The sequence below is a fragment of the Myotis daubentonii genome, chromosome 1 (assembly GCF_963259705.1).
Source record: "Myotis daubentonii chromosome 1, mMyoDau2.1, whole genome shotgun sequence".
NCBI classification, from domain to species: domain Eukaryota; kingdom Metazoa; phylum Chordata; class Mammalia; order Chiroptera; family Vespertilionidae; genus Myotis; species Myotis daubentonii.
Window position 1 is genome coordinate 205,685,610 of NC_081840.1, and position 6,686 is coordinate 205,692,295.

Sequence of the window (6,686 nt, forward strand, 5' to 3'; positions counted from 1 at the left end):
ACATAGTGCTAAAGCCACACCCAGGGGGAAACGGCATTTGTCAAAAACTTTACAAGCAGATATTTCGTTGCTTCTGGCTGAAAGACCACGACCATGAGCAAGAAAAACCTTACCTGTTGTAGGTGCAGGAAGGGAACGGCACGGCACCAAGTGTTAGTCTGGTGGGGTCAGCCTGGACTTGGGTTTGTTGTAAGCAGGTGGACAGACAGGAGCAGAGGAAGGGCGATGGGCCATGTACAGAAGGTGGCCAGGGTGGAATACCCCAACACCAGGCAATGAGAAAGAACTGGTAGAGCAGATATTGTAGGTATTCAATTCAAGACCTTGCCCCTAGGACCTCTCTCCACCCTAGAATGCCCCAGGTCATGGGGGTGGGATGCTCCTGACCTTTTCTCCTCTGGCATGTAGTTAGTCAAGTGGCAGACCCCCGCCTGTAGAGAAGGAGGAGGGAGGAGGGGGACTGGAGGAAAGCCCATCTAACTGGTTTGCAAGAACAGAAGCCAACAGGACAGGTCCTGATAGGTCCGTTTGAAGCAGAAAGCGATTAACTCCCCTCCAAGGGTTAAAGGGAATCCTAGCCCACTGCCCAGGGCAGCTCTGTGAGCCACCCACTTGAAATTTCTGGAGTGCACTTTCTCTTTGCTTGCTCAAATAAATTTTCTTTAGCGAGTTTGAGTCTTTGCTCTGAATTCTTTTCTTAGCCAGAACCCAAGCACCAAGGTTGCTGAACCCAGGTTTGGTCTGACCCCACCGGTCAGACACCTGGTGCAATTCCTACCACCTACAACAGGTTTAGCAACCGCAGTACTTTCGTTCTAGCTAGGAAAGAATGCAGCCAAGACTCAAACTATAAGAGAACAATTATTTATAAAATCACAGAGGTAGAAGAAGTAATTCCTAGAAGAAATGGGCTTAGGAAACAAGTTATAGCGGTAAAGGAAGGGCCCTTGGAGCTTGTGAGTGAGGAATATAATGGTCAAGTGCCCTGGGGGGGGTGGCGGGGGGATGGCGGGGAAGGCGGGAAGAGAGGGGGAAGGGAAAGGCCCAGGCATATGCCCAGGAGGGAGAGCTTGCTGGGTACCTCTTTCCTCAGGGCTTTAAGTGGGGAGATCTTAGGGGGAGGTCCTGGGGGAAGATCTCAATAGAATATTCAGCAACTTCCTTGTGTGTCCTTTCAGGGTTAGGTCTCCACTAATTGATTGAATGATTGGATGGGCCTGGAGCTGAAATACAACTGAGGTCTAAATGTTAACCCCAGAGAGGAAAGGTCAGGGGGTCCAAACCACATGGCCAGTAATCTTCTAGGGGAGGAAAGGTCACCCTGGGAGCAAGGTCCTACCCTACAGTTGTCCTTTGCAAGGTTCTTTGTGACCTGCTGTAACTGGCCCATCTTCCTTGCTCTGCTCATATCTAACTGCCTACCACATACCAAATCAGGTTTATCTCAGCAATTCAAGTGTCGAGGTAAGAAACAGCCAAACTTGTAAGGATTTTTATGAGTGTATTTGAGCCAAACGGACAACGGTTGCCAGGAAGCAAAATCTCAAGGTATTGAGAAAATGCTCCAGAAAATGGTAGTTACCTTTTATTTTATACATCAGAATCAAAGGGGAAGAGGTAAGGTAAGGGGGTCACATGAAATCCATTGGTGATAGATTAGGGAGATGGGAGAAAGAAAAAGGGGAATGTGGAAATCTTTGAGACTGGATAAAAATAAAATGAATAGACACATACCTCTTTTACATTGGTGGGTATAGGACAGTTAACAATTAACATTTAGGTCACAGAGATGGTATGGTGAAGAACAAGATAACAATGAGGGGTTCTGTGGTCCCTGCTCGCATGCAGTGGTTGTGTCCTGAGGGATCTGGAAAAGGAGATACTCTGACATTGCAAATAGATCTCAATAGAATATTTAGAAGCTTCTCATGTTCTCTTAGATGCAAAAAGACAACAGACGGGGCCAGTTAAGGTAAAAATGGACCTTTCTTCAGGAAGACACTGACCTAGGACATGACTACTCACCATGACTCCCTTTTAGTTAGGAAGTTTTCATTCCAGACTGTGGTAGGCAGTTAGAGAGACATGAGCAGAACAAAGACAATGGGCCTGGGTCATCAGGGGGGAAAGTATTACCCAGAAACCCCAATGGGCTCGGGCTGCCTGTCCCTGTGTCCAATAAGGCAGGATTGAATGATATAAGGTGTTTACTGAGAAGGCCAGCCAGGCAAGAAGACAGGGCGCTTACAAGCATTCAAATCCTGTCTTACAGCAAGGTGCAGGGGACAGGATTACACAGGGAAATGGGTTAGGGTGAGGCTGGGAATGGAATGCAGCTAGATGCAGCCCCCGGAGGTGTGCAGAATTCAGCTGTTGTTCTTGGTCTTCAGGTGATGAGAAGATGTCTTGACACGTGGTGTGAACAGCCTGACCATGCTTAACGGTTCTGCTTGCTTGCTGGGTACATTGTATATTGTCTGCAGCTGAGTCACCTCCTCAATCACTTTGTTTGGGATCCAAGGGAGGCAGGTGCACCAGCCTAAGAAATGAAACTCAGAAAAACTTAACCCTCTGTTCACATAAGCATATGTATTCTCAGATTTAAAATTAATATGATTATTTTTCAGATTAATTCAGGTGCTCCATCTATCAGATTATAAGCCCCCCTCCCTCCATCAAAAGCGCTGGGTGTCTAGCAAAAGACTGTTGTAGGCTGAGATTTCCCCCACTGCCCCCCCCCCATGACCTTTCTCCCCTAGCATACTACAGGTCATACGGTTTAGACCCCCAGATCTTCCCTTCCTAGAGATAATATTTGGCCTCCGTTGCATTTCAGCTCCAGGCCCAGAAAAGCAGCAAAATCAGACAAAGGACACCAAGGCTGCCCTCAGAACCCGCTGCATTGACTAAATGACCCCCTGTTCTCACGCTGACCAATCAATCAGTGGAGACCCAGACCCTGAAAGGACAGACCAGGAAAGCTGCCAAATATTCTATTGAGATCTTCCCATGGGACATCCCCTAAAACCTCCCCCCCGCCCCTTAAAACCCTTAGGACAGAGGACCCAGTGTTCTCTCCCTCCTGGGAGCAGGCCAGACCCATTCCCTTCCCTCCCCATTCCCCTCCCTGATCCCTGTCTCCCCTTCCTATCTTATCCCCCCTTCTCAGCTCCCCCCACCTCCCAGGCACATTACCATTACTTTCATCACTCCCAAAGCTCCTAAGGGCCCTTCCTTTGCCTCTGTAACTTGTTTCCGCAGCCCATTTCCTCTACAAATTACTTCTTCCACCTCTGTGATTTTATAAATAAAAATTCCCTATAGTTTGAGTCTTGGCTCTGAATTCTTTTCTAGCCAGAACTCAAGTACCAAGGTTGCTATACCTAGGTCCAGAATGACCCCACCAGACTACCACAGGGTGTCATTCCTGCTGCCTACAACAAAATCCTATGTGGTTACTTTAGGTCTCTGAGTTTGTGAGGCCTGCTGTGCATGCCTCCCCTGAGCTTGTCAGGTTTAGCCCCTTTTTTTGTCCACACAAGATATATTTTACATTCGAAAATCAAGCACTAATTCCCCAACCAGCTGAAATGGAAAACTAAACCAAACCATTCTTTCTCTAGAATGATGCAGAGCAAGAAAAGTGTTTGATAAGTAACATCCATTCTTGATTTTTAAAAAAATACCAAAACTAAAATAAATAAATACATACATACATACATAAAAATAAAAATTAAAAAACACCAAAACTATCAGCCATTAGTGCATTCCTGATACCAGGGTGGGGGCAGGGAAAATACAAAATGAGACTACCCATTCTATCTCCTACTTTCTAGTCTCTTATGGAATTCATATAGCATAAGGAGCTGCCTATTGCCTACAATATAAAGTTTAACTTCTATGCATAGCCTACGGTCTACTTCATTTCATCTTGATCTCTCTTGCCAAATTCAACTTCTACTAGTTTTTGAAATTCATCCTAGTCTTAGTCACATGAGAGTAATTCAAAATTCCACCTGTATAACTTTTATTTTTTTGCCTGCATACCTTTGGCAAGCTATCTCCTGGGCTTAAGGGTTCTCTATATTCTATTTTGGCAAAACCCAGCTTACCCTGATCTCCTCCTCATCTAACTTCAGTCTGTTCTTTATAGGGACATGCCGGGAGCCGGTCCATCCTTGCTGTTTCAAGGGACCTGGCATATATGGCATACGGTTCTTAATATGTTTGCTCACCTTCTTGGCGCTGTGTTTTAACCAAGGTCACCTCTCAGAGAAAGGTTGAATCCCCAGGTAGGGATTTTCCCCTGAAGTTAGGGAGGGAATAAAACCCCTCAACTAAGTGCCAGGCGGGTAATTAATCCCTTTAACTACGAACAATCATGCTTAAACTACATAATCTTTTCTCCCTGGAATGGAAATAAGAAACGCCCTAACCTTTGTAATAGAGATTGATAGGATTGAATCAACTGGTATAAATACAGTTGTAACAAGACAGAAACACTCAGAACTTAGAACACAGAACTTAGAACACAGAATTCAGAAGACAGAACCTACATGGAGCCTGGAGACAGAAGAACTTTGCTGGAGAGAACATGGCAATAGATCCTGGACTGAACCTGACTATAGAACATGGCAAGAGAACCTGACTAGAACCTGATGACTGAACCTGGCTGGAGATCTGAAGCAGAACCTCTCTGGAGATCCAGACCAGAACTTGGCTGGAGATCCGGGCTAGAGATCCTGGCTAGGCTGCTAATCAACTGAACGCTGTCTCCATGTCCTTCCTTATTCGCCGACTCCGTCCACGCCTTTGGGGACCCCTGGACCTGCTGGGGTTGGACCCCGGCAGGGACACCCACCAGGTGATTTTTGTTTAGCATATGAATCTGGTCATGAAATACCCTGCTAAAACATTTCTTGGCGTACAGAAATTTCATGGGCCATAAATCCCAATGTGCCATTTCTTGTTTTCCTGTAATATGTCTATATAATATACACCTTTGACATAACTTTTTTCCACATATTTTTATTGATTTCAGAAAGGAAGGAACAGGGAGAGATAGAAACATCAACGATGAGAGAAAATCATTAATTGGCTGTCTCCTGAACACCCCTGCCTGGGGACGGAGCCTGAAATCCAGGCAGGTGCCTTGACTGGGTATCAAACCATGACCTCCTGGTTCATAGATCGATGCCCAACCACTGAGCAACACCGGCTGGGCAATCTTTGACATAACTTTTACGGAAATCTTTCCCTCAAATCCCATACTTGTGTTTACTTAATGGTTTAAAGTTTTCTTAGTCATTAAATTCTGTCATTTCTGGGTATCCCGCTCCCCACCTTCAACTCAGGATGGCACCTAAGATGGGGTGGCTACTGGTGTCTACGTTAACAATGACATCTGTTCTGGGGTCATTGTCTTCTTTGACATCACTGCAATGCATAACTATCTCTTCTTGTGGCTTATGGTCTTAAGCATATATCCCCATTGGGATCTGCTAAAGCGACCTTTGTCCATTGGCTTCCATTTGCATAAGATGTGACTGAAACACTATTTCAGGCTCTCCTGTCAGTCAACTGCAGCTCTATGTCAACTACTTAGGATCACAGGGTATGACTGTGACCTGTAGTAAACTACAGGCTTTCATCAGGCATGTTTTCCTGTCACCTACATAGCCACCTCTACTCTATTGCTCCTATGCCACTGTAGGTCTATCCTTGAGTGCTAGCTTGTTAAAACTTCTCTACAAAACCCTTATCTAAAACCTTTGTTCAGGGACCTTTCTATTAGTCATGTCATTCCTTGGTGCTTTATTTGGAGCACATGACACAGGTCCTTCCTATGCTGGGTAATCCCCAAACATAAAGGAACAGCTCAAGTAGAATCTCATGATTGAGACTACTTTGCCATATTAGGATTTACTGGGTGATGTCTTTATCCCCACAAGACTGTTAGCTCACTGTGGGCAAGGGTTGTGTGTCTGTTTAACTCATGTTGATGTCTGGTGAATAATAGGGTCTCAGTAGATATTTATTAAATGGACAAATGAATGACTCAGCTTATATGTCCTTGCCCTTCTCAAAAACAATTTTTCTATTTAATATTAAATATTTTACTCTTGATGGCAGTAACTACTGGCTTTAATCTTGGTACAAAAAGAATGATATTTGGGTTGCAAGAGGTGAGAAAAACCAACTTAGAGAAAAGGCAGACAGAACATGACATAGCGTAGTCACCGCAGAATTAATAATAGTACTTACAGCAGGGGCAGAACTTTTCTGGTGTCAGAAACTCATGAAGAAGAAATAAACCCAATGAGAAAAAAAAATGCATTTCTTAAATATCCCACTATGTTCCAACAATATTCCATGCAAAGCTCTTTTTATTACTTGCAGGACCCCAGAAGATGCCCAATAGATTTCTGTAAGATGACACATTATAGAACTGGGAAGGTTCAAAACTGCATTTGTAAGGCAACTCAATGCTGTAGTGCTAAGAAATCTTGTCCTCTAATGTCAGTTTATAAGAAGCTTTGCCCTTTGAAGTCTTATCATTGAGAATGGAGCATCGTACTCTTAAAGAGTGTAAGCAAGGGGGGGGGGGAGGGGTCATCTGACGCAGAGAAGCTGGATGTACAAGCCAGGTGCAGAACTATAGATCGGGAGTTTGGGGACACTACATT